General features: G+C 45.6%; 1 protein-coding gene across 3 annotated transcripts in view; it reads left to right on the top strand.

Moving 5' to 3' along the window:
- Positions 1-27760, top strand: part of slc8a3 (solute carrier family 8 member 3) — a 514840-nt gene that overhangs the window by 164226 nt on the left and 322854 nt on the right. Inside the window, exon 1 of one of the 3 annotated variants that reach the window (XM_078563166.1) lies at positions 7911-8055. The exons of the other annotated variants lie outside the window; for them this stretch is intronic. The gene's annotated coding sequence lies outside the window, so the exon portion shown is untranslated. Of the gene's footprint in view, positions 1-7910; positions 8056-27760 lie in introns of those variants that run through there. 3 annotated transcript variants of the gene reach the window in all.

Below are 27760 nucleotides of genomic sequence, written 5' to 3'. Positions count from 1 at the left end.
TCTGATTAAAGACACCTCAATTGGGCTGTTCACTGAAGTTATGCACTTGCAATTTGTAAACACATTTATGAAAACGTAAACCCCACAGCACCATCGGTTTGAATGTTCATGGGCGGCCTCTTGTTCTACTCCTCCACTGTGCCTGAAGGCACTTCGGGGAGTTTGTTACCTCCATTGCTTTTGAGTCCAGCAGAATCATAATCTGAATTGCTTCTGTAACATTATAGACAGGTCATTAACCTGACTTACACTTGCCTGCACAGAAAAGTCTGTGATTAAGCTATTAAAATGTTGTTATTTGTGGATTGTATCAAAGAAGTACTCATTTAAATGCAAATTGATCCCACCACAATGTTGTTACTATAAGCAAACATAACAAGCTTTACAAAAATGTGATGGATTCTCTGTCTCTTCCTTAATCTTTCTCGATAAAGATATTATACGGTGAAAGTGGTTGTGCTTCTTGGCATGGCTCTGGTATACAGTCCAAGTCTTTCATGTGTGGAGCAGAGTGGGCAAGACTATTGTTTCATAGACTTTCAGTTTTATAAGCAGACTTACTTCTCTTCGTTCCCAGACTAACATTCGAAGTCCACCAAAGGCTGCAACTGCTTTGGCAATTCTTGCATGTGTCTTGTTGTCAATATAGACAGCTCAAGAGAGTATGCTGCCGAGATAAAGCTCAGAAAAAATGTCCAGAAAACACTCTATGAACTCATCTTGCAGGCTACCTTTGCCAATCTGATTTGCCCAATCCATATGTTGAATAAAATCTCCCATGATTATCACCATACTTTTCTCACAAGCCCCCATTATTTCTTCCTGTGTACTCCTTCCTACTGTTAGGAAGTCTATAAACTGCTCCCACAAGTGACATCCTAACCTTTACTATTTCTTATCTCCAAGCTGATTCTACATCTTAATCTTTAGAACTAATGTCATCTCTCTCTATTGTACTAATGTCATCCTCAATTAACAGAGCTACCCCTCCACCTTTTCCTAGCTTCCTGCCTTTCCGAAATGTCATGTACCCTTGAATATTCAGGTCCCAGTCTTTGCCATCTTGCAGGCATGCCTCTGTAATGGCTATCAGATCATACACATTTATTTCTACTTGAGCTGTCAATTCATCTAGTTTCATTACAAATGCTATCTGCAGTCAGACACAGAGCCTTTAATTCAGGAAAGCTGAGCAGGCTTGAGGGCCAGTATGGCCTACCCCTGCTCCTAATTCGTATGCTCGTGTGAAGTGTTCACTCAGGAGTTTTGATATCGACTCCGAGCCCTGGGAAAAGCTCGCCCAGGGTCACTGCACCTGGCGCAACCAAATAAAAAACAGTGAGGCCTCCTTCGAAAACAGGGGCAGATCAGAGGCAGAGATAAAATGCAAGGAGCTAGCAACCTGTCCAAAACTCAATTGTCTGTGACATCCCATCCTATTGGCAGCACAACCTCCTGGGCACAGTTTGACCTTAGCAGCTACCTACGTACCCATGGGAACTCTACTAAACACCCCAGATGATTAACATGGTCACCCTTGCATCAAAGGACAAACAAGTGATAATGCAATATCTTTAAGTCCAATTTTTGTGTGTAGAAGATCAACTTTAGGGTTTTTCCATATAATCCTTTAAAACCTATTTTTGTGTTGTATGTAACAGTGGCTTTCAAACCTTTTTGTTAGCCTTACAGAGTTTGAGACTTCCTGAGGAATGGCCTCCTCACAAATTTTGAGTCATTCTAGGTAACACTTTATTGAAGATTAGCACAATTTTAAGGACCCCATGCAATTATTAGCAAGCAGCCAGGTCCAACCCCCAGCCCACCACCCCCTCACCCCACCCTCCCCCCACCCCACCACCCCACCCTCCCCCCACCCCATCGCCCCACCCTCCCCCCACCCCACCGCCCCACCCTTCCCCCACCCCACTGCCCCACACTCCCCCACCCCCCCACCCCACCCTCCCCCCACCCCCCCACCCCACCCTCCCCCAACTCCACCGCAATGCCGACTCCTCCAGCTCTGAATCCTGAAACACTGCGTTGGCTATCCAAAGCAAGTCGACCCCGCCATTGCATGAAATGTGTTTTTATTCATCGCTACAGAGCTGCAGAACTAAAGTGGCAGCCAGTCCACAAATGAGGAAATTTCGGCGATCAAACCACAGGCAGACACAGAAAACTGGACACATGGGGCTCGGGGACACTCTTGTGAAACCTCTCGGATCCTTGGATTCCTCATGTGAGAGGCAAATCCTTTTCTTTTCCCCTAGCTTGTTCTCCGTCGCGTCACTCTTTCGCGGCAACTCATCAAAGGCTTTGTAGCTGTAACCTGAGTGCAGTGCTGTGTATCTGCTAATTGTTCTGCAGCAGAATGTACAAAGTGCTGATTGTTATTCCAGTGTCAGTGGAACCTTCTTCTTACTCCCAATATGAAAGGTTAAGTCCCATAGCCAAGTTTGCTTTCATTGCGGATACCTATAAAATGGACAAGCACTTGTCAAAAGGAGAATAGCCACATAATCCCCTGCCTGTTATAGTATTTATCAGGATTACGTTGGTGTTCCAAACTATGGATAATTATTACATCTTGCCCTGTGCCTCTTGAAGTCAGTACAAACTGCAACAAGCCTTAAACACCACAGCGTAAAATTCCTACAACCAGTTGGTTAGGCTTATCCTTGCTTGTTTGAACACACAATGTTTCGCGTTGCAGGTTGCTGTAAGTGTGAGGTGGAAACATTATAGAGCCCTCCACTTGTCACCTGGAACCTGAGTGAACAGGACAAGCAGAATCGCAGAATGACGACAGTCTCCGCGGGCAGGATTCGGAGGCTGATGTGGGCAGGACCGGAGATGGGAGGGCCCGAAATTTCACGCCCCCAGCCGGTGTGCCGATTTGTCACCGCCCCGCCCCGCCCACCCCTGAGCCATCGCTGGAAAGTGGCGGGCAGACAGTTGAGGTTATTTCTGGGCAAACGCCAACTGGAATTTTCCACTCCGGCTGAAACAAGGCCAGTAAGAAGAGGCAGCCTGCAGGCAGTAGTGGGGAGGATGTGTGGTGGGGTGGGGGAGGGGGGGCAATGCTTCATTCTGCTGGGGATATTACCCCTCTCCCAGCACATGCCAAGGCATTTGGGCCATAACTGTGGCTGTTGACTACCCAGTCGAGGGTTTGCCCCTCTATGATCACAGCCTGGCAGTTGTGGCCATTTTAAGTCAAATTTCTTTGTCTGGTTTTTAGAGGGCAGTGCTTCCTTTGTGAGGCATTCTCATTCTCTCTCTGGAGACATCACACCTCAGATAGTGGGGCTGCCAATGTGGCATTGCTGGAGGACCTTCAATTGGCTTTCTAGCCTCAGGAGCCACACCTGCCATCCTTAATTGGACAGTGAGGGCTCTCCCTGGCCCCTGGTTGGCCAGTTTTCCAAAAGTCGTACGGGGTGACTATTCCCGACATGGTGCGGGGCCGCGACCCACATTTGGCCCTAACGTCAGGCCCCCCGACCCCAAATGGAAAACCCAGCCTCGCAGATGTACCTCCTGAACCGATCAGATCGAAGGATTGTGAAATGAGCAGCACAAAGTCTGAACCAGGAAATGTGAATTAGAGTGGGTGAATTCAAAGTCAAACCTGGGTTTAGAAAGAAAACGAAAGAGAGGGAAAGATCAAAGATTGGATGAAGAGAGAGAGAAATAAAATCTAGCAGCTCTTTGAAAAATTAGGCGGGACACATCTGTAATTTCCTCTCCTGTTTGTTTTAATACCCTAGCGTGGAAGTCATCAGGTCTCCCATACTATATTTCCCACCCTGCCATCATCACGTGCTGTATGATCTTTGTGGCCTTAATGTCCTTCTAAAACAGGGTGTCCAAAATGGCACACCCCACTCTCACTGTGACCCAGCCAATATGCTGTGCAAAATCATCAACATTTCAATGCCTTTGCATCAAATACCCCATTTATCAAACCGCAAATTTCATCGGCCCTTTTTCTGGCTTTATGTGCCTGCATGTGCATGGGTTGCCTTTGATACTATTCCCACCAATGGTAAGACTTTTATCCCTGAAGCCCATTATGTACCATTCAGCATTCACGTAGTCTTGGTTCATGCAAGGCACAAGCCTACTTATTGAAGCTGCTTTTTGCAGTGAGAATTAATAAAGTGGATTGGCAGACAACCCAAATTGTAACCATTGTGACTTATTGCATTGCTCAGAAACATCTCAAAACACTTCACATACAGTAAACTTTCTTTTTATTCTTGCACGGGGTGTGAGTGTCGCTGGCTGGGCCAGCATTTGTTGCCCATCCCTTATTGCGCTTTGCAAGTGACAGCCATGTTTTAGTTGGTAGCACTCTCACCTCTGACTCAGACGTTTTTTGGCTCAAGCCCCAGTACAGGCCTTGAGTACAATAAATTTAGGCTGACACTGAAATGCAGTACTGACGGAGTGCTGCACTGTTGGAGGCAATGTCTGTCAGAACAGCCGCTAAGCCGAGGCCATGTCTCTTAGATGGATGTAAAAGATCCCAAGGCACTACTTTGAAGAAGAGCACAGGAATTACCCTTGATGGCCTGGCCAATATTTATTCCACAATCAGCATCACAAAAACAGAATGTCTGTTCATTATCATAGTATTGTTTGTGGGAGCTTAGCTGTGTGCAAAGTTGGCTGCTGCATTTTTCTACATAATGTGACTACACTTCAAGGGTACCTCATTGGCTGTAATGTGCTTCAGGACATCCAGTGGTTGTGAAGGGTACTATATAAATGCAAGTCTTTCTGTCTGTAATCAGCAAGTAATTAATACAATGATGCCATTCACATACACAATTCTGTTAGTATTGGATTATCCTATGTCACCTGTGGCATTGTCTTTACCAGAAGAAAAAGGGGAGAATTTTCTCCCCTTTGGGGGTGGGGACGGGAGTGGGGAGGGTTGGGTGGGAGCAGGCATGGGCATGCGCGTGGCCAATCGCCGCCCACGATCGGCTGCGCGCCGCCATTTTACATGGCCCGCCCAGCGTGACGCGCCCGGAAGCGCTAGCGCTCCCTGTGCGGGCGGGGGATGCGTGCAAAAGAGTGCAGAAATCTCACTGAGGCACCGAGCTGCCACGGGGAGATTAGTTTAAGTGCAAAAAAATTTAATAAAGGGAAAAAAAAATTTTTAATACATGTCCCCTCATGTGAAACTGTCACATGAGCTGGGACACGTCTATTAATTTTATTAAAATTTTTTACAAGACTTTAAAAAACCTCCATGAAATCTCATCCCGCCCGTGGATGAGGTTCCATGAAAAATGCGAAGGCCGCCTGGGCTCTTCGCCTGCCCCCCGACAAACTTAAGGTTGGACGGGCAGCTCCGTTAATTGATTTAACTGATAGCTAACTGGCCTTAATAGGCCTTTGACGGCTCGGCGGCCGCACAGCCGAGTCGGATGCGCGCCCGCCCGAACTGAAAACCTTAGTGATCCGAACGTCACCGCGCGTCATTTTACGCCTGGGCGAGCGGGCCCCGCCCCCACTCGCTGAGCCGAAGATTCTGCCCGTAGGATTTTAACGTTGCCTCCTGCCTCCCATGGTTGACCCACGACTAGGACCGTTAGCTTTGTCAATGATCTCTCGTTTTCAGCCAGGCCATCAGAGAACTCACCCAAATTACCGAAAGAGGGGGAGTTTTATTTATTTTCAGCGCTCCTGCTTTCTTGCTGGGCTGTTATTTAAATCATGCATGAAGCCAGGGTTTCCTTTTCAGCTCTTGTGAAAGAAAATGCAACACATGATTTTATTCGATTTTATTCAAAGGGAATGAATCTCAGATGGCAACTCACCCTGGCGTCTCCCGTCTTACCGATGGGAGGCTTGAAGATAAACCAGCATGGAGCTGTTGTAGAATTTATTAGTTGCTTTCATGCGTATATTACTGGCACAGAGACTTCACACCATTGAACTTTTGAATTCAGAATTCCACATGGCGGTGCGAGATGTCAGTACCGTCTATATGAAGGAATCGAGGATACGTTGGCGAGGTTTGACAAAAATAAGTCAAAGACCGAAAGGTGGCTGTAAGGTTAGTGGTTTGCTTGTGGTAGCTCTCATTTGCAGTCTGAGCTCACTCTGAACCTCTGAAGCTACGTAGTTTAAGTTGCTTGATATTCACGATTGCAGCTGCTATTAAACAGCATCAATAAAGTGCAGAAATCACACTGGCACATCAGCCTGACAGTGTTGTTCCTTGAAAATGTACAGCTTCAAGTTTTTATACACTTCAGTGGGAAATGAATTCCAGGCAATGAAGATTAGTTACAGTGATATTTGTGCACTTCACGCTTAAGGGATTTTAGATTCCCTCTTTCAAACGTATTGGAATATTTCTCAGATTGAAAAAAAACACAGGGATGCCACACTCAGCTCCTGAAGTGGGATGTTTTCTTCAGCTCTTCCAATGTATTCCGAGATCACAAGATAAACACAGATGAGGAAGACCATGTGGAGAACCTTAGCTCTTTCACCCAAGGGGGGGAAAAAAAAGCTCTTCCCATCAGATCAAAAACTGGAGTAAAAAGAAAAAAATGCTGGAAAACCTCAGCAGGCCTGACAGCATCTGTGGAGAGAGAAACGGAGCTAACGTTTCAAGTCAGGATGACTCTCCTTCAGCACTCTGAAGAAACTTTGTAATGTTTTTGTACCTTTAAAAACCTGGTAAAGTGTCTTGGAAGAAAAGATACCAGGAGATAATTTACCCGAAAATTTTGACATAATTTTTACATTCAAATACACTCAAAATCGATCATTTGATATCAAATGTTCTAATTTGGAATGAGTTTCGCATGCAGTCAATTAAGGTCCCTTAAATAATCAAACCAGATAATCAAAGTTAAAATAAAGCAAAATGCAAGATCTTAAAAAATATTAAAAGACTACCCTTTTTATTTTAAAGTTGTTTTGGTCTGGCTTGATTTAGGTTTACAAGGCCAAGTTTCAGATATTGCTGAGCTCTATTCAGGTTCACGGCCTCTGGGCTGAGTGTGGGTGAATTTCATACACTTTTGTGCCAAGCTAGATTGCCAAAGAGAGACGAGGGGTTACTCATGGAAAAATGAAAACAATAACATAATCCACTAATGGCAAACATCGTACCCAGATTTCCAAATATTTGTACAGATGGAGGACGAGATGTGATAGGTCAGTAGATCCATTATTAGGGCAGGATTTTCCCCCCCATCGGGGCGAATTTGAATTGCGGGTGCGCGGAGGTGCGCCTCCGGGCCGCCATTTTACGTGGGTGGGCCAATTAAGGCCCGCCCAGTGTGACGTCCTCACGGAAGTGCTATGCACGCAGGGGGGGAAATCCCTAAACCTGGGAGTGTGCTCTCTCATGCATGCGCATGAAAGAGCGCACTCATCTCCCTGAGGCTAAGTGCAGCCTCAGGGAGATCGTCTCTACTGTCAAAAATATTAAAAATAGAAAAAGAAAATTCTTTGACATGTCCCCTCATGTGATGCTGTCACCTGAGTTGGGTCATGTCCATAATTTCTTAAAAAACTTCAATTACATTTTTTAAAACCTACCTGAGACCTCATCCCGCCCGTGGATGAGGTTTCATTGCTTTTTCTAATTCCCGCTGGGGCTCCTGGCCTGTCCACCAACCTTAACGTTGGACGGGCAAGTCCATTAATTAGTTTAATGACTCTGTCAGTGGCCTCAATTGGCCATTGACAGGTCTGTGGGCGCACAGCTGATTCTGCTGAGCCCCCGCCTACCTGGAAATTTAAATGGGGCGCGGTGACGTCGGGAGTTCCGCAGGGGGTGGGGCCCGCTTGCTGACTGGACAATCCTGCCCTTAGTTAGAACTGGAAGAGGTAGAAAGGGAGAACCAGTCTAATGGAGTGATAGTCAGGGTTGGAGGCTACTTTGCTTTTGCTCTAACTGGAGAATGGAGTGTCATGAAATAGCAAACCCAGCATTGACCAAGAAAGTTAATGGACGAAACACTAATTTAAACTATAGTGGATCGGCTAATGCTTTCATCGAGGGTGAACGTGATGGTGAGTAAGACTTGAAAGGATACTGCAAACTGAGATTGTAATTTTGGCTACTTGTTTGCTAATTGACCATCAAAGCTTCAGTCAGGTTGGAATGCAAGCATAGAATGCTGTGCGCTCCTTCGTACCATGAATCGAATGGATTTTGGGTTTTGGAAATACAAATATGCACGTTCTAACAGAGTGACAAAGTGTTTAGCCTTAATGAGCAATTCCATCTCTTAAATATAGAATTTTCTTTATTCTGTTTCGCACTGCAAGCTGCCTAATTTGCTCAGTGGGAAGGCAATTACATCAAAATAAGAGTTTAAAGTATAATCCATTTTTAATTGTGGAGAAGCTACGTCAAAGGAAAGAGTTATTGCCCAATCTTTGATTAAAATAAATATCAAACATACTGTAATTTATTACAGAGTAGCAAAGAGAGCAATTATTATTTAGCAGCATAATAGCCATACAGACTCTTACACATATTAATAAATGGATTTGTGGGACTCAATTGAATGTAAAGGCCAGGCTGCAAAGTTGTGTTGATTTAGTTCCATTTTAAAGTATTAAAGTGCTCTACCAGATGTAGTTGAATGCAGTCCGAAAGCAGGAAGAGCAGCAGGCTTAGGCCACACTGCATTCAATGAATCCAGTACTGTGGATGTGTTTGCACTGTCAGATCCAGATCCTTTGTTCTTAATTACCATGCTACTTCGGGGTGAACACATCAACAATATTTCAGCTATTCAGGAAAAGTAAACAACATGGCGATAGCTTTTATCGTTTTACTTTGTGCATATTGGATTTTTGTTTGTGTTGGCTGTATGTGGCCTCATTGGAAACATCTTGTAAGGATGGGACTAACAGCCAACATCACACAGTGTATTTCTCAACAGAAAAGCAACAATCTGAGTCCAGAAAGGCAAGCTGCAAGAGTTTTACAAGTTGCCAGGAAATAGGGGAAAGCAGAATAAGGAGGCCAAGATGTTAATTCCTTACTTGGTTGGAGCTATTACATTCAATCACAGATTTCTTTGCAAAGATTGTTATCCATTCAATATCAATAGATCTAACGTTATTATGGCATGCATTTGTCTATTGCCTTTTGTTTCTGTATAACTTTAAAGTGATTTCAGTTGTATTTCTTTGGTACAAGAAGTTCAGTCAACGAGTATTAATTTTGCTGCAGCAGCCAAACGTTGTTCAAGTTTTTTTTGCCAGTCGGTTCAGAAGCTGGGCCGGATTGCAGTAAACAGAGTCTATGTACAAATATAATTTATTGTCTGTGTCTTCAGAGAAAGTGAGAGACGCTTTTATGATACCTGTAAAGGAGGCTAGGGAACTGTGTGATTTCTACATATATATTCACCTGTCTCATGTGAATGAAGCCATTTGTTAATTCAGTGTCAGACGTTGACAGTATGCTTTTTGGCCTGTTATTCTGAGAGAAGAGAACCATACGGACAGTGATAGATTTCAGTAGCAGATGTACAGTGTAAGAGCTCTGTTATAATCCCTGGATTTTGCTAAAATTTAATATAAATATTTAAGATAGGAGCGTGAACATTGCTTATAAGAGTGCCCAGTGACACTGAACCTGAGGAACTACCGACCATACATATCTAAAATATATGATAGCTACTAATTGTTGTTTTAATAGGAATGTAATGGAGTCAGAAACACCAACATCCTCTGATCTCGTTACTGGGGTAGAACCATGAGTAAATTTGAATAGTCAAGTACAATAGAAAACGACAAGTATACAGGCATCTTTCTTGAATGGTTTATGGGGCAGCATTTTCCCCCCCATTGTGGGGGCTTGTGCGGGAGCAGGCACGGGCGGGCGGGTTCCTGATTGCGCCGCCATTTTACGTGGGTGGCCCAATTAAGGCCCGCCCATCGTGACGTACGCCCAGAAGTGCTCTGCGCTCCCTGTGCAGGCGGGGGGAAGGGGGGGATTCCCTGAGCTGGGAGTGCACTCTTTTGTGCATGCACGCGAAAGAGTGCACAGATCTCCCTGAGGCTAAGTGCTGCCTCAGGGAGATCGGCTCAAATGTGAAAAACAGATTAAAGAATAGAAAATATTTCACTGACATGTCCCCTCATGCGACACTGTCACATGAGCTGGGACGTGTCCATAACTTTTATTTGAAGAGTATGTTAAGATTTTAAAACCCTCATGAAACCTCTTCCCGCTCGTGGATGAGGTTTCATGTTTTTTCTGAAGCCCGTCAGGGCTCCCGGCCTGCCCGCCAACCTTAAGGTCGGATGGGCAGGTCCATTAAGTGTTTTAAGTACCTCACTAATGGCCTTGAGTGGCCGTTGACAGGTTGGCGGGCGCGCAACTGAGTCGGCTGTGCGCCCGCCGAACTAAGAATCTAGAGGATGCGGGGTGATGTCAGGACGCACACCCGACATCACCCCGCATCATTTTACGTATCAGCGAGCAGGCCCTGCCCCCGCTCAGCGACCAGAAAATGCTGCCCATGGAGTATTGTGTGTTTGGGAGAGGAAGGAATTGAATCGCTGGCTAATTGCAAATTGGAGGAGTCCAGGACTTGGACTATCCCATCTCCTCAGAGGACAAGGAAGACTGGAGAATTTGCCTAGCTTGGCTAGGTTGTGAGATTAATGACCCTATACAATGGGGCATCCTATCTCTGGAAAAAGACATCATCACCAAAGTACAAACCGTAATGGGCAACTCATTGTATGAAAAGAGAAACAAAGTAAGTAAACATTATATTTGTATATTATTAAAGCACACACGCACATACGTATATATTATATATGAATACATACACACAGATATATAATTTACAAAATCCCTGTCTCTTGGTTTCTGAATACAATATAGCTTGTCATCTTTCATCCAATTAACAGGACTGTGCTGTGATCTCTCTTTCTCTTTGAAGATTGCCTGTGTCTCCCTAGGAAACCCATCCCCTAAACACTTTTGAAAAATCTTACCTTTGAGACCGTAAACTATTTCATAACATTGTGAATGTTCCAAGTACATATAGTCTGAGCTCAATCTTCCCAAGAAAGACGGTGCTAGTGGGCAAAGCTGTAGTGTGAGAAATTTAAACACATGCTAACTGCTGTAGTTGTAGAACGTGCAGGGACAGAGAGACCTGGGCAGTATACGAACACAATTCTTTGAAGGTGGAAAGGCAACTTGATAAGGCTGTTAAAAAGTATATGGGATCCTTGGTTTTATAAATAGAGTATGGAGTATAATAGCAAGAAAGATATGCCAAAACATTGTAAGTCACTGGTTAGGCCTCAGTTGAAGTATTTTTCTGGGTACTATACATTCGGAAGGACATCAAGACTTTGGAGAGGATGCACAGGAGATTTATCAGAATGGCACCTCATGAAATCCCAACGTGTTTCTCAGCCAATGAAGTACTTTTGAAATGTAGTCAATGATGCAGCATAGGGAAGTTCAGCAATCAGTTTACACCCAGAAAACAGCAGCGAGATAAATTATTGAGTATTGTATTTTCGGTAAATATCATGCAGGGTGCCAGGAGAACTCCCCCAATCTTTGAAGACTTTCATGGCATCTTTCACTGCCACCAACAATGGAAGACAGCATTCCCAGCAGTGCAGCACCCCCTGAGTACTGCATTGGTGCCAGTATAGATTATGCCTTGGAGTGGGGTTTGAACCCCTTAACATCTGATTTAGAAGCAAACATTTTATCACTGAGCCAAGACTGACACCCAGGTCCTCTTTTTTCCCCTGTTGATAACATCTAGCTGTTTCTTATTTAAAACCAGTGTCATGCTCTCAACCATCCTTCCTGACAGCAGCCCAATCTGTGCAAAAAAGATATGCAGTCCAATCTGTGCAAAAAAAATACGCAGCCCAACCTGTGCAAAAAAGATATGCAGTCCAATCTGTGCAAAAAGATACGCAGTCGAATCTGTACAAAAAAGATACGCAGTCGAATCTGTGCAAAAAAGATACTCAGTCCAATCTGTGCAAAAAAGTTATGCAGTTCAATCTGTGCAAAAAAAAATGCAGTTCAATCTGTGCAAAAAAGATACACAGTCCAATCTGTGCAAAAAAATACGCTGCCCAATCTGTGCAAAAAAGATACACAGTCCAATCTGTGCAAAAAAATACACTGTCCAATCTGTGCAAAAAAGATATGCAGTCCAATCTGTGCAAAAAAATACGCAGTCCAATATGTGCAAAAAATACGCAGTCCAATCTGCACAAAAAAGATACGCAGTCCAATCTGTGCAAAAAAGATACGCAGTCCAATCTGTGCAAAAAATATACGCAGTCCAATCTGTGCAAAAAAGATACACAGTCCAATCTGTGCAAAGAAATGCAGCCCAATCTGTGCAAAAAAGATACGCAGTCCAATCTGTGCAAAACAATGCAGTCCAATCTGCGCAAAAAAGATACGCAGTCCAATCTGTACAAACAAATACGCAGTCCAATCTGTGCAAATAAGATGTGCAGTCCAATCTGTGCAAAAGAGATACTTCTAAATGTCTGCTCTAATTTTCCCTTCACAACCATGAACCAGTGCTCTTTTATCCTGTTGCCCAGCATATCTGTTGGTATTATTTCGGATTTATTTTGCTACCTTGTTAAGTATATATTCCCTTTAGGAAGCCCCCCGTGGATTTGACAAACCCTATGATCCATGCAGGTCTTCTTATCTGTTGACTTGCTGATTTACAAACATTGCCAATAAGTTGCCCTTGGACCCTGAATAAAGTTGATAATGTCCTGAAGAAGGGTCATACGGACCCGAAACGTTAACTCTGTTTCTCTCTCCACAGCTGCCGCCAGACCTGCTGAGCTTTTCCCGCGTTTTCTGTATTTGTTTCAGATTTCCAGTATCCACGGAGTTTTGCTTTGATAATGTTCTTGTTGGGTGAAGCGAGAAACAGAGTCCTGCCAGCGCACTTTTATTATTGCTTTGACTTTCACGCACGAACATCAAACACAAGGTGTTCGGCTTTCCTAAGCTGTTGCAAGGGATGCCACAGGGACAGCTTATGCAGTTGCACATCTGAAAGAGTTGGCATACAAACAAGAATGAGAAATGGCTTTGCAGAATAGGTCCTTCAGGGAGAGCTGTCAGCAGCCAACAAAGTTCTAGTACATGAGGGGGGCAGCATTAGAGGTTTATCTCAACCGCTTGCCATTAACAATGAGAGCTGCCAGGTACCTTGCCAAACCCCTGCCTTTATAAGGCGATTTACAAAGACGCAGCAACAACCTTACCTCGAGGGAAGGGAATTTTGCAGTAATAGCTGAAGGGGAGATTCAGGATTTGTCAAGTACAGCAGGCTGCGCTCAATATCAAAGTGCATGCTTAGCTCTGTAAGCACACATCGGAAACAAAAATTTGGGTACCCGTAGCTTGCATCGCGTGTTTCTTAAAAAATGCATTAGCGTCTCCAGCAGCTTGCCCGAGCCGATGAGAAGGGGCGGGATTTTACGGTCCCTTCTGCCAGCAGGATCTTCCGGTCCTCAGTGGAGTTTTGAATGTCTCGCTGAGTTTTCTGGCCCCACCCCCACCGCGACGAGGCCGTAAAATTCTGCCCAAGGTTTCACCTTCAGCTTCGAGATGTCCAGTAGCAAAATTGGATTTGTTATTGGATTGGTTACATAGGTCAAAACCATCAAATTAAATTCCCTGTTTTTGTCTGGTAAGTGATTGTGGTGTCTCAGCTCACCTCACCTCACCTCACCTCACCTCACCTCACATCACCTTACCTCATCTCACCTTACCTCACTTTCTTTTCCCCTTGTGTCCTCATCTCCCTGTCTCTGTCCCTCTCATCATATTTAATATTAAATATGATCATTACTTTGACACTTGTTCCTCCTAAGCTGCACATTCATCAGTCTGTACTCTCCTCCTCCTCCCTGCATCCTCACTCTTTTAAAATTGTGACCTTTTAGCAGCACAAGTTAAAAACAGAACACCCTGGAAAACACTCGGCAGGTCAGGCAGCATCTGTGGAGAGAAACAGCGTTGACGTTTCAGGCCATCCTTCCAGGATTCCCGGCACTTTCTGTTTTTTATTTCAGATTTCCAGCCTTTGCAGTATTTTGCTTTTGTGCTGACTTATGATAACATCATTGACTCTGGCTTCATCTCATTCAGGAGCTCAACATTATACAGTGACATGCCTCCTTTAGACATCTTCCTCCCGCAGCCTGTCATCATTTTAAAACTCAAACATTGAATCAGATAATTACTATTGCCTGATTTAACCTGTTTTCTGTCTTACTTGCCTCAGTATTGGCTCAGTGGTAGCACTGTCATCTCTGAATCAGAAGGTTGGGAACTCAAGTCCCATTCCAGAGACTTGAGCGCACAGTCTAGACTGATGTTTCGATGCAGTACTGATCTGTCAGAAATGCCATCCTTCAGATGAGATGTTAAATCGAAGTCCCATATGCCCGCCTAGTTGGACACAAATGATCCCTTGGCACTATTTGAAGAGCAAATTCTGTTTGGGGTACATCCTGGCCAATATTTCTCCCTCAACCAGATGATTTGGTTTGAACCACGGTTCTGTTTTTTTTGGGATCTTGCTGTGCACAACTTAGCTGCTGCCTTTTACGACTCGTGACCCCGCTTCAAAGGTATTGTATCGGCTGCCAGCCGCTCTGAGGTGCTAGGAGACTGTGGAAGGCCGCGTGTAAACGAATACAAGCTTTTCTTTTTTTTTCTCATTGGAGTTGTGCCGTGTGGGTTGTGGCCCTTCACCTCGGCTTCTCAATGATAAGAGAAAGGCTATAAAATGCTGCCGTTCGTTGGAAGCAAGTTGGATTGTTTTCAGCCTTAATTTCACCCATTGAATGACTTGAAAGCAGCTCAGTAACAATGGCAACGTTTACACTCTCTCTTTGTGTAACTCCGAGGTCCAAGAAATATCCACAGAAAGTAGTTTCTCTTATGTAACTGCAACATTTTCGAAATGTAAATGCTCCTGACAGTGGTTCATAGAAGCCAATATAAAGCAACGAGGTGCCATACAATAAGAGCGTCACCTTGTAGTTATAAAGCTCCTTTAGGACAATTGGTGCATCATTTCAGGAGGTTTTTCCTTTAAACGGACGTTACATTGGGAGCCTTTCTGACAGCTTCTGTGCCAGGTTCAGAATCACTCCCAAACATCCACTTTGGTGGGTGCCAGAGAAAGTTCTCACTGTAGCAGATGCTGCATCATTGCCGTGTGACATTCCTGATGCATTTGTCTCTTCTCTTTTGCAATGGGATCAGTTTTTTTGCCAGCGTATTATAAAAAGAAACAGCGTACGCTGCCAGACATAACAACATCAATCATCATATCATTGTGCACTCAGCCGTATACAGACGTGATAAAGATTCTCAGGGGAAACTTTTCCATCGTGACAGCTGCCCTTTAAAGAAGCAAGAAGATCATTGTGTCGCTGCATAAATATGGTCTGATAGCTCTTTCAAGCAGCTGAGTAAAGAGACTTCATATTATGCATAAGGGCGACAAGACAATTCCAAACTGCCTGGACATTAATCAGTTAGAGACTGTGGACAGATTGATGGAGGGACAAAGGGGGTGAAAACTGTCCTGTGATTGGGATTAAGGCACCTTATTCAGTGCTACTGCTATTCAGGCACCTATTGTAAGCTTTTGGGCTCACTCCAGATTGAGTTCAACAAGACGAAAACAAATAAGGTGTGAGGGAACCTGTATTTTTACACTTAATTTCTATGGTTTTTGAGGCAGACCCTATCTCAAAACAGAAGCTGAACTGAAAATGAAACTGAAAGGAAAGCAGTAAAGGTAAACACAGAAATGAAACTGAACCTCCCTGTCTTTAAGGAAATCGGGAGCAAGCTGAGGTTGGGAAGTCAAAACTAAACTCTGCTGAAAGATATAAAAGGACACAGTCAGTCCAAGCTGGACAGTAACAGTTGTTGAGGTCACCAGAGCAGAACAGGCGAGGTGAAGAAGACTCAAGAATAAGGGACTAGATCCAAAAGCTGATAATAAGCAAAGGGAAGAAGTTGTTGCAGCTGTTTCTGTTAGCTGAAGATAACAATGGAAGATCCATGCCATCTAGACCAGGTTGACAAGGTTCTGCAGACATGTACCAGTTGTGGTGAAGACCATGCCCATGGAACTCGGGTTGGTTCTGCACTGCTGTTGGCTGGAGTTCAGACCAGCTCCGAGAAGGAGGGTCTGAAATTCCTCATGAGGAAGACAGAGTTTGAAGTACTTTGTGACTCACTGTGATCACTAAAACCTGAATGGATTGCTGAGCCAATTCATAAGATTGGTCTTAGTTTACTGTTTAATTTGCAGTTAATAGTTTCCATTCCACCACGATTTGTCTGTTAATTCATGTTTAATTCATGCTAATTCTGAGATGTTAGCGTATAGGATTGACAGTATTTAATGTTTGTTTTGTTGTCTCTTGTATAGTAAAAATTCCTCTGTTTTAATGGGATCTTGTGGTTTCATTCTCTTTGTAAATAACTGGGATTTTGAATTTGCCTACTTTTTAGAAAAAATAGTTACTGTTCTCGACCGAGATTATAACAAAGGCAAGAGGAAATATTTTGATGCAGTAAATCAAGAGAATTTAGTAAGAAACAAGAATTATACTTAACCAACCAAGGCAGGAACTTGACCACTCATTCCGCCTTTACTCTCTGTCTGAGCTCTGGGCGCAGCTCAATATGCTTGACCTCTCTCAGCAATTCTGCTCTGATGCTGGAGCTGCTGAAGTTACCAAGTCAATGGCCGGGATTTTCCGTGCTCGCTGGCGTCGGGCGCGTTCGATGGCATGAGTAGACAATATGGTGAGAAGGCCAGAAATTGGTTTAATGGCGTCGTGAAACCAGCTTGTGATTGCCTGCTCCGCCTGTCGGTGGTGGGCCGCGTTCCCTGCCATCGGATGTCGGGAACCTCATTGTAATGCACCAGCATATTATTATAAGGCCAGCCCGCTGGACTCACCCCCCGTGCCCCCTGCTGGATCATCCGCCCACCTCAGCGAGAAAGCACAATGGTGCCGAAGATGTCTTGACAACTTTGACGTACAGAAGTCGTGACTTACCGCCAGGGCCTTGCTCACCTCGCAGACGTCTGAGAAGAGGCTGGAGCCCGACACCAACGGGATCCTGGAGGAACATCCATGGCATGGTGGGTGGATTCTCATGGACATGGCTCTGCTGTGAAGCAGCTCACGGAAGTTGGAAAGTCACTGTTGATGCTCACAATGGATGATGGTCGAGCGGGTGGGAGAGGAAGGTCTAGGATCGACTGGGAGAGGATGAGCGGTCAGGGGGGGGGTGAGGTTGGAAGGGGGGGGGCGGTGGAATGAAGGTTTCGGGGGCTAAGGTTTTGGGGAGGTACAGGGGGGGATTGGGTAACGGGGGAGAAGATGGCAACTGGGGAGGTAGGTGTGAGGGAGAGGGAGGTGGAAAGAGTGCAGAGGTGTTCGGGTGGGTGGGGTGGGGGGGGGAGGAGTGCAGAGAAGGGAAGGAGTCCGGAGGGAGGAAGGAGTGAGAGAGGAGGGAGTCTGGGGAGAGGAAGGAGTGCGAAGAGGGGAAGGAGTAAGAGTGGAGGAAGAAGTAAGGGTGGAGGAAGAAGTCGGTAAAGAGGAAGGAGTAAAGCTGGAGGAAGAAGTGAGGGTGTCTGAGGGAGTCAGGAACAGGAAAGGAGTAAGGCGAGACGAAGAAGTAAGGTCGGAGGAAGGAGTTTTGGTGAGGGGGACTAAGGGTGGGGCAAAAATAATGGTATCTGAGGAAGTCAGGGAGGGGGAGGGACTAAGTGGTGGGGGGAGTCCGGGGGGAAGGGAAGACTAAGCGGTGGGGGAGGGTGGTGGGAAGGGCTTATGGGGGAGGAAGGGGTTCCAAGGGGGTCCTGTGGGGGGAGAGGTTCCAAGGGGGGAAGGGGTTCTGGGTGGGGGGAAGGGATCCAGAGGGAGGGATGGAGTTCCAGGAAGGGAAGGGGTCCGGAGAGGGGCGTGCAAGGGGTTCAGCTGTGGTGGGGAAAAGGAAATGGGTGACTAGGTGAAGGGAAAAGGCGGGGAGCTGGGTTGCCGCTCCCCCTCCCCTTGGGTTCCGGGGGGCCCCAACCTGACTCCTTGAGGTGAAGGAGCACCTGGAGGGATGTCGAGGTGCCCCATTTCCCTGTCACATTACCACTGCAGGAACTCACCCATAGCTACCGCGATGGAGTGCAGGTCCTTGTGCATCTCCACTTCCTGCTGGACCAGGGCCTCCCCATGGAGACCTCAATACGCGCACATTTGGGCACCACCTCATCAGAGAGCAGGCGGAAGCACTCCTCTGACTCATGTGCCACTCTGTTGAGGGCTTTCCAATATCTTTGTGTGAGGTTCCCCCACGTTCTGCTGACTCTCCAGGGTGAGTTGGAAGGCCAAACCCAGAGGCTCGTCATCTGACTCGGGCCTCATAGATGCTTCTTCCCCAGCAGCTCACCGAGTGCCGGGGAGCTTGGCTGAACCTGCCTCCTCCTGCTGCGGACAGATGTCCATGTGGTGACCAGCAAATTGTGAACCCGAGCCTGCTCTAGCTCTAGGTCCTATCGAGGTGTGTGTCTCTGCGCTGGTGGAGGGTGTGGGTAAGCGCTGTGACGGGTCTCCCAGGCTGCTTATTTCCAGCTCTTCAATGGAGGAGGTGTCTTCTTGGCTGGAGGTGAGGACCTGGATGAAGCTGAGGGACTGGCTGGCTGAGGGTGTCGGTTGCTTGGCAGAGCTCCCTGTGAACCAAAGTAGAGATAATTAGTGCACCGCAGCAGAGTCAAAAGCAGGAGAGAGAGCATTCGCAGTTGCATTGAGAGGGGGATGATGTGATGCAGGGTCCTCACGTGGGTGTTCACACTGACCTCACTATCGCCACAGGCACAGTCCACATCATCACCAGTCAGCACGATGTATGGTCTTTAAGGTGAGTGAGGGGCCTAATGTGGGCCACTCCAACTCCGGTCTGGGACCTCTCCCTGCTGTTGTGAGCCAGCTTCTTCTGCATGGAGAGAGTGTGAGCAGGATTTATGACACTGTGTGGAATGTTTGTGTGGTGAGCAGAGCCATGGACGGGATGAGGACTTGAGCTCCAGAGGGTATGAGCCTGATGGAGATGTGAGGGTGTGTGTGAGAGTTAGTGGTGTTGCCCATTGAGGTGTGAGATCCCTGTGGATGTGTGATGGGTTGGGGAGTGTGTGAGTTGAGAGTGATGAGGTGGTTGACTTTCCCTGGCGGAATGGATGAGACCATTCATCCTCTCCCTGCACCGGATGAGTGACTTCCTCTGTGCTCCAGTGGCTCTGACTGCCGCTGCCACCACCTCCCAGGCCAGATTGGTGACTCTGGTGGACCTCCTGCAGCCAGAGTGGGGGTAGAGGACATTGCGGCGGCCTTCCACTGCGTCCAGCAGGCGTCCCAGAGAGACGTCAGTAAATTTGGGGGCTGCCGTCACCTTTGCTTTCGGGGCCACCTGTCACCTGGAGCAGTCCTGGTCTGGAGACATGGGGGAGAATTTCCCCCCCTTTGGTGGGGTGACTGAGCAGGAACAGGCACAGGTGGGCGCGCAGCTGCTCGGTGCCCGTGATCGGCTGTGCACCGCCATTTTCCCGCATGCGTGTGAGAGAGCGCAGAAATCTCCCTGAGGTACAGAGCTGCCTCGGGGAGTTTAATTTCATTTTTCAAAATTTAAATAAAGAAATGAAATTTCCAGACATGTCGCCTCATGTGACAGTGTCTCATGAGCTGGGACATGTCAATGAATTTTAATTAAAAAATTCATTGGATTTCTAAATCCTTCATGAAACCTCATCTCGCCTGTGGATGAGGTTTCATGACAAATGCGAAGGCCGCCTGGGCTCTTCACCTGCCCGACAACCTTAAGGTTAGACGGGCAGCTCCAGTGATTGTTTTAATTAGTTTTTAAATGGCCTTAATAGGTCTTTGACAGTTCGGCGGGGACGCAGCGACTCCAGTGTGCGTCCGCCGAACTGAAAATCGGAATGACGCGCGGTGAAGTCAGGACGCACGCCCGACATCACCCCGCGTCATTTTACACATCGGCGAGCGGGGCCTGCCCCCACGCACTGAACATGAAGTAGGTTACGCTTTGGTGCACTTTAAATATGATGCCGGAGTGAGGAAACACTGAGGCCACAGTGTGGTGGGCAAATCTGAGCCCCGCCCGCCAGTGATCTAGGGTGTTTGCCTTGAATGCATAATTAATGAGGCGGGACCCGCCGGGAATGGGATGATGAGGTATAAAAACCCGCTATTGTGACCGGCTGGTAAAACAGCTTTTTTCATGCTCGCTACCACACTCGGCGCAGTTCTGGGCTGATTCCGCCCCATGTGTTAGTATCGGATTGACAATTGGAGGGTGATGGTGGTGTCATGGTAATGTTACTGGATTGTTATTCCTGGGGCAAAAGCTAATGTTCTGTGCGCTTAGGTTCAAATCCCAAAATGGCAGCTGGTGGGATTTAAGGTCAATTCAATTTTTAAAAAAAACCTGGAATGACTATTCTCATGAAGCTATCATCGATTGTCGTAAAAGCCCACCTGGTTCACAAATGCCCTTTAGGGAGGGAAATCTGCCGTCCTTACCTGGCCTGGCCTACATGTGACTCCAGACCCACAGCAATGTGGTTGACTCTGAAAAGGCCTAGCGAGCTGCTCAGTTCATGGGCAATTAGGGATGGGCAACAAATGCTGGCCTTGCCAACGACGCCACCCATGAATGAATAAAGTAAAGGAACGTAAAAGTAATTCTACCCACTCCAAAATTACTTATAATTTATCTTAATTTATACAGGTCTGCTTGAGGCCCAAACTGGAAAGAGGAACTTCCCCTGCCATGGACATGCCACATTAATTCTCTACCCACTACTCTAGATAAAAATGAATGGAATGAATGTGAATAAATTGAATTATCTCTGCCCTAGTAACAAATCTCCAACTAAAAACAGTATTGTTTATGTGTTTGGAGATTTTCTAGTTGCTTTAATTTTGTGTCTGTTATTAATTTTTGAATTTTTTAGTTGGCAGAGCTAGGTACTGGGACAAGGCCCAGGCTGTAGGACACCATCACAGTTGTAAAGGGTAGGAGCGGAATTAATTCAAACGTCTTAGGTAATGGCAAAACAGGGTTTAGAAGCATCTGGAGTGTCGGAACAAACAAAGGCTGAGGAGGGTAATGAGGTCTTCTGTTTTAAGCTGTGGGGAAAGTCATGAGTTGTAGGCGACAGCATGATGAGTATGAATGAAAAATACAAAACCTAACTCACTTCAATGTTGGTTCTTCTTCTGATTATATGAAGAAGCTAGCCTGTTGCCAAGATCCAGCATGGAAAGGCATTGGGCGGAATTTTATGGCTCTGTTTCGGTGGGGACTGGGCTGTAAAATGCGGGGAGCCATTATAAACCCCATTGACTTCAGCGGGAACGTAAAATCCCGCTGTCGTAAAATTCTGCCCGTAGAAACGATTCAAGGTTGACTTCATTTTCCTGAAGTGAAGTACTTGAGCAGCAGACAGTGGTGCCCAGAGATGGCCTGAGCCTGAGAGCTCACATTTGGGGCAGTCATTTGGGGTTAAGCTTTGTTTCTTATGTTTTTGTGCCTTATGTCTAATTTGACCTCAAGCCAATGCACAAAAGGATTAATAGCCTGCCCGACACCCGGAGACCCACATTTTCAGTGGAACATGGGGCAAAATTCCCTGGAAAATAATTTCATATGAAGCACAGTGCATTCTAGTTAAAAAAATCATAGTTATTCATCTAAAAAATATAGAGACACAATTAACGATTAACCCATTTTATATGGACACAGTTACACAGGCATAGTCTGAAACTGACTGGTGATTGAGTTAAAAGGAGAAAAAAACCAGTTTGCTTGAGCTTCCTAGCTGGGGAGCTGTAAACATTTACAGTGTTGAGCTCATTGTGGAGTCACTGACAGCAAAAATATTATATGGGTGAGGAAGCTGAAGGGAGACTGAGCTTGTGAACTCTGGATGTCTCATGATCAAATCCCAATTCTTACTTCCACACTCAGGTGTTCAGAAGCTGCGCTAGGGAACCCAACATATTGGAATGACTCCACGGAAAGTAGATCTGAGGGAGTGTTTGTTGGAAATATGCTTTCACTGTGCCAACAGGCGAATGCAGAGGCGCAGTGCAGAGAGACCTCTGCAGCTGGCAGTGAATGAAGTGAGGGAATTACATCATTTGTGTGTCAGCTGTGGCTCAGTTGTTACAATCCCGCCCTGAGTCGGAAAGTGAGCTTAAGCCTCACTCCAGAACTTTGAGCTCAAAAGCCGAGGCTGACAGTGCAGCTCTGAGGGAGTGCTGCACTGTCGGAGGTATTGTCTTTCAGATGAAACATTAAAACTCAGGCCCCAACTGCCCTCTCAGGAGGATGTAAAAAATCCTAGGGCACTATTTTGAAGAAGAGCAGCAGGAGTCCTAATGTCCTCGCCAATATTTACCCTCAATCATCGTCATGTAAACAGATTATCTGGCCATTAACGTATAGCTGTTTGTGGGAGCTTGCCGCATGTAAATTGGCTGTCCCATTTCCTAAATTTTAAGTTTAAATTGAGGGGATTTAAATGTGTTCTTTGAAAAAATACCTCATTGGCAGTTAAGTGCTCTGGAAAATTATGGAAAGCACCATGTAAACGCAAACCTTTTTTTTGCGAGAATTTGTCAAAAGTAATAATTAAGTCACCCATATTGGCAGAATCTGGTGTCATATTGACTGATTGCAAGATGCACACCGATGTAATATTTTGATACTGAAGTGCTATTTTAACACAAATTGACAGCAAACCTCAAGATGTTCTACAATCAGTGCTGCCATGTGTTGCTACAATAATCCCACTACAAATAATGATTGCTCCTAAGTTTTGTATCATCAGATAGAAATGTAAATGACATAAGCTTCAAATTATATAGAAGAAATTTATCTTTGACCAAACATGTAATTTGATTCTATTTAGTCAGAAGGGAGGCATATACGGACTATTTTTGGGTGCTAACTGAAATCTTGTGGATGACGTCAATGGCACAATAGTGACATTCAGAATGGTGCTATGGTTAATGTGGCCCTGTTCTTTAAGACCAATGCCCCAGGGTTCCCAGTGATTAATGGGTTAAACGGATATAGGCCTGGATTGTCTCAGAGTCATGGAGACTCTACAGCATATCCAAAATGGTGGACGGCCCCCAGAGCTGGTAGCCCTGCCCCCGTTTCTGGCAGAAACCATTTTCACTGAGGGTGGGGTGGTTCCATGGAGGGCAGGATGTGACCCCCACACACAGGAAACCCACACTCAGCAGGGTCATTTCAACTCAGTGCTGAGTTTAAACAGACTCCATTTTCGGTGGAGCAAGGGCCTTATTCCACAGTGTGAGAGTTATGAATCTTTAGAGAAGTCGTAAATGCTCATGAAGAGTGAATAAGATCTGTAGAACTGTCAGTTGTCAAGTTATTTAAATGACCAGCCTTTTAAAAATTGAAAAAACAGCATGCCTGTTTGTGAAAATTGAAAACAAAATCTGTTCTAGTAGTTTCAATAGCTGTTTGTTGACATCACATTAAATGTTAACATTATAACATTATCACTGCTTGACTACTTTCCACAACCTGTCATTATCATAGTGAGCATTGTAAGTTCACGGTTTTATTGACAGCTCAAAGAAGTTATTGAAGAATTAACTGTCTTTGATGTGGGGCCATGAATACAAAGTTTATTTTTATAAGAGATTAAGTACTTCACGGGATGTAAATGCATGGAAAAGCCTATCATGAATGATAGTTTTCTTTATATAGTGAAGTCTGTAATAGAGATGTAGAACTTTATTTTATTTTATTTCATCTGAGCATAGTTCCTGAGATCTTCCCATGGTGGATACTGGGTGAATTGGCTTGGAGGGTGAAAGGGCAAAGGGTGGTGGGTGGGGTGTCATGAGTTGGCATGAGTTAGCACTAAGTTGGCATGGGGCTATAAAGGGGCCATGGGAGTGGGTGGGTGGCATGAGTTGGCATGGAGGGTATGAGAGGCCATTTGGGGTGGGTGGAGGCATGGGTTGTCATGAGTTGGCATGTATGGGCCTGAGGAGTGGGTAGGAAGTGAAGGAGTATGAAGGGTGAGAGCTAGAGGACCTAATGTCTAAGGAAACAATAGAGATGAAATCCCAAACAACTGAGGTGGGCCTTTTAAGCAGCCCACCTCGGCACTTGGCAGCCTCTGTGATTGTCTCTGATCCTGCGGCAGTGGGCCCAACCCCATCCCACTGCCCCCATCCCCCTTCTTCCTCCCCTCACCACCACCACCCCCACCACCACCCCCATCCCTCCTCCCCCAGCAACGAGCATCTGGCCATTTGGGGTAGTTTTTTCCAGAAGTGTACCCACCTTGGGATCGAAAATCCAGGCCTAAGAGGTTATTTTCTGTGAGAACCGACTCCATGTAGACAGCGGCTTGTAAATTCACCTGACAGCAGGGGAGGGTATCAAAGACGAAACAGGAAGTGACAGCTTTTTTTCATTTTTTCCGTACCTTTATCACTGTGAAATGTGGAGCTCTCCTGCAACCTGGAACTCCCTCCAAAATGGAGAATACTAAGACTTGGAGCTTTCAAGGCTGAGGTAGATAGGTACAGAAAATGCTGGGAAAGCTCAGCAGGTCTGGCAGCATCTGTGGAGAGAGAGAGAAACAGAGTTAATGTTTCAAATCCATGTGACTCTTCTTCAGAGTGCTCTGAGGCTCTGAGGTGCTCTGAAGAAGAGTCATACGGACTCGAAACGTTAACTCTGTTTCTCCCTCCACAGATGCTGTCAGACCTGCTGAGTTTTTCCAACATTTTCTGTTTTTTATTTCAGATTTCCAGCATCCGCAGTATTTTGCTTTTATTACATTGAGGTAGATAGATGTTTATTTAAAAAGTAACTAGAATAGAGGGGTTAAACTCTAGGTTAAGACGAACTGTGACAGCAGGTTAGGCTCAAATAATGAAAGGTGAAATGTGAGACTGATGTGAGATTTGTACAATTCATGACAAACTTTGAGGTTGGGTGGTAGAGACAAACCTCCTGATATGATTTTTAAAATAATGAGATACTGTGATATGGGCAGGGGGAGAATTTAGGTTCCTTTTGAGTGAAGAGCAATGTTGGATCAAATGAATTTCCTTATCCTTCTTTATCTTGTGATCCAACATTAAACCACACCTTCCTGCTGCCTATTTGTTCAGAGTTGATACATGTGTCTCTCTCCCTCCATCATTGTCATGGTCCAGGAAGTGAACGATTACATGGACCTGATCTTCCAATATCTGGTCTGCTGATTGAGAGCCTTGGATAGTTTTTGATCAAAATGTAAAGCTCCACCTTTCACTTGTGATTGCAAAAGGCGCTCCAGCTTGAAAGTTGTACTAACCTGGGGAATAGGGAATTTATAACTGATAACGTAATCGTGATAGATCTGAGCCTGGGCATTCAACGATATCTGTGAAAGCTCACAAAGCATTATTTTCAGATCCCGTAAGTTGAGAAAATGGCTGATCTTTATTGCTTCCTATTAAGGGTTGTTTAGGAATGTCATGCCAAGGGAGCTCACTGTTATGCAAAGTTTATTTTTATCTACTTTTTATCCTGATGGACACAATTGCTTTATGGAAAGGATTTGGGTGGGAGACATTTTGCGCTAACCAGATTCCTGGTTTCCTGAGGAGCAGACACGAATAGGGTCTTCCATCATGGCAGGTAAAAATAATTGGAGTGGATCCTCCACATCAGGACCACTCAATGCCTTGTGCCCAGATCTCAGACTGGCAGGTGATTAGCTGTCCTCTTCATTGTAGCCATAAGCAAGGGAGTCAGGCAGGCATAATGAGCCAAGCCAAGCCCAGTGAAGATGCCAGAGAAAAGGGGCCAGACCAGGGCTGGGAATGGATGGGCGGGCGCGACGGGCATGGGCGAGCTGTGTGACGAGACGATCAGTCCCAAGAAAGCTTTTGCAAACTGGCAAAGATATCCTCTGCCTCGCTACTTTCTTTACATCTTTCCAGAAGCACCCAAGGTTATAAAATATCTGCCTGAAGAAATTATATGAAGCTTAATCAATGAAGCCAGCCTATTCCTGTGCAATGCTCAAATGCAGTGATGCCTTTGAAACTAAAAAGGACATCCTGCCAGTTTGTCAGTTCATCATTCACTTTTGTTCTTCACTACACCTACTTCATAATTATAAGCTGGCCCATGGAGTAGCTACATGGATTTAAACAATTCATCTGAGTTCAAGGACTGAATGGCCTTTGCTTGCTACAAAGAACAGCTAATTTGCAAACCTTTGCACCACAGCTCATTTAATCATCCATCCAGTGATTCAATCTGAATGAAAACAACTGAAAATAATGAACAAACACCTATAATTTGCTTAAAAGTGATTAGATTTCAAAAATGTGCCACTGTCCCTGGATGCAGTTTGTCAGTGTTTTAATTATATTTAATGTGGAGTGCATTCAGCAGGAACAAAAATAGATAATTGGGGCCTCTTTTCTGCCCCGACACAATGGGAGGGAAGGGAAGGTAATGCATGGACTTCATTGAACTGTATCTCTCCAGCTCATTGTCTCCATTCAGCACTGAAGTTATTTTAGTGTTTCGGACTCTGAAGCTGCTGCGTAAACAGGGATTTTTCTTAAAACTTATCACTTGCTATGGATAGAGGACCTCTATATGTCCTTGCCTGCTGGCTCACTACCTATCTCTCCCAGGACTGCTTGTTAGAATCCTTTCAGTCTGGCTTCTCCCCTGCTTCTGTCACTATGGTCACCTTCGCCAAAGTCACACTCTCTGGGCCACTGAAGATGGTGCTTTATTCCTCCGTGGTTGACCCATGCTATCATTATCCACTGCCTCTTCACTGTTGTCTTCTGTAACTCCATTCCTAATCTGTTCAATCACAGTCAACACAAGTGCAGTGATGGCTTCTTTTCTTACCTGGAGCAGTCACTTCCCAGAGTTTTCCTATCTATGGCCGCCTCCTCTTCCTCAGTTACATGCTGCGCTTCAATGATGTTATCCGCAGGATTTGTCCAAACCATTGAACCGTTGACCTACGCTAACTTTCCGTCACTTTCCTTGTAGCTTGAGCTTCAACCTCCATTTCCAATCCATTGCCCAGACTCCCACCTCTCTAACATTACCTGTGCTCTGACTTCAGCCCCTCACCTGAAATCCTTCTCCCAGCTTTAGTCACCCTTAGACTCAGTGGGGATAAGGCCCAAAAGCAGGTGCAGGAGCGCGATGCGCTATGAACTGCCACTCATGCGTTGTGATGTAGGCAGCACACAAACTTTGTGCCACTTCCCCATTATAATCATAGTAGCAAGCAACCCAATGCTCAGTGCGCAGTTGATTGGCTGCATGCCTGGGGGCCTCAAGTTTGTGTGAGGATAGCACCACTTAAAAGCTAACCCGTGCTTCTTAAAGGCAGCCAACACCTCTTAAAGGTGAGGTGCATTCTGCCTGCAGAAGAATTTCTGAGCGGGAGGAACTATGCAAATGGCACAACAGGGCAGAGAGCATGCCCAGGAGGATGGAGGAGCAGGAGGCATTGTGGGTAGACTCAGAAGGCAGAGCGGGCAGATAACTATCACTGTGGATGCAAGCAGTCTAGGCCAGAGGACCTCA

This window comes from Cetorhinus maximus, chromosome 18, assembly GCF_964194155.1.
Source record: "Cetorhinus maximus chromosome 18, sCetMax3.hap1.1, whole genome shotgun sequence".
In the NCBI taxonomy this organism is placed as follows: Eukaryota; Metazoa; Chordata; class Chondrichthyes; order Lamniformes; family Cetorhinidae; genus Cetorhinus; species Cetorhinus maximus.
The sequence above is the reverse complement of the archived record's forward strand: the minus strand, read 5'-3'. Positions and strand labels throughout refer to the sequence as shown.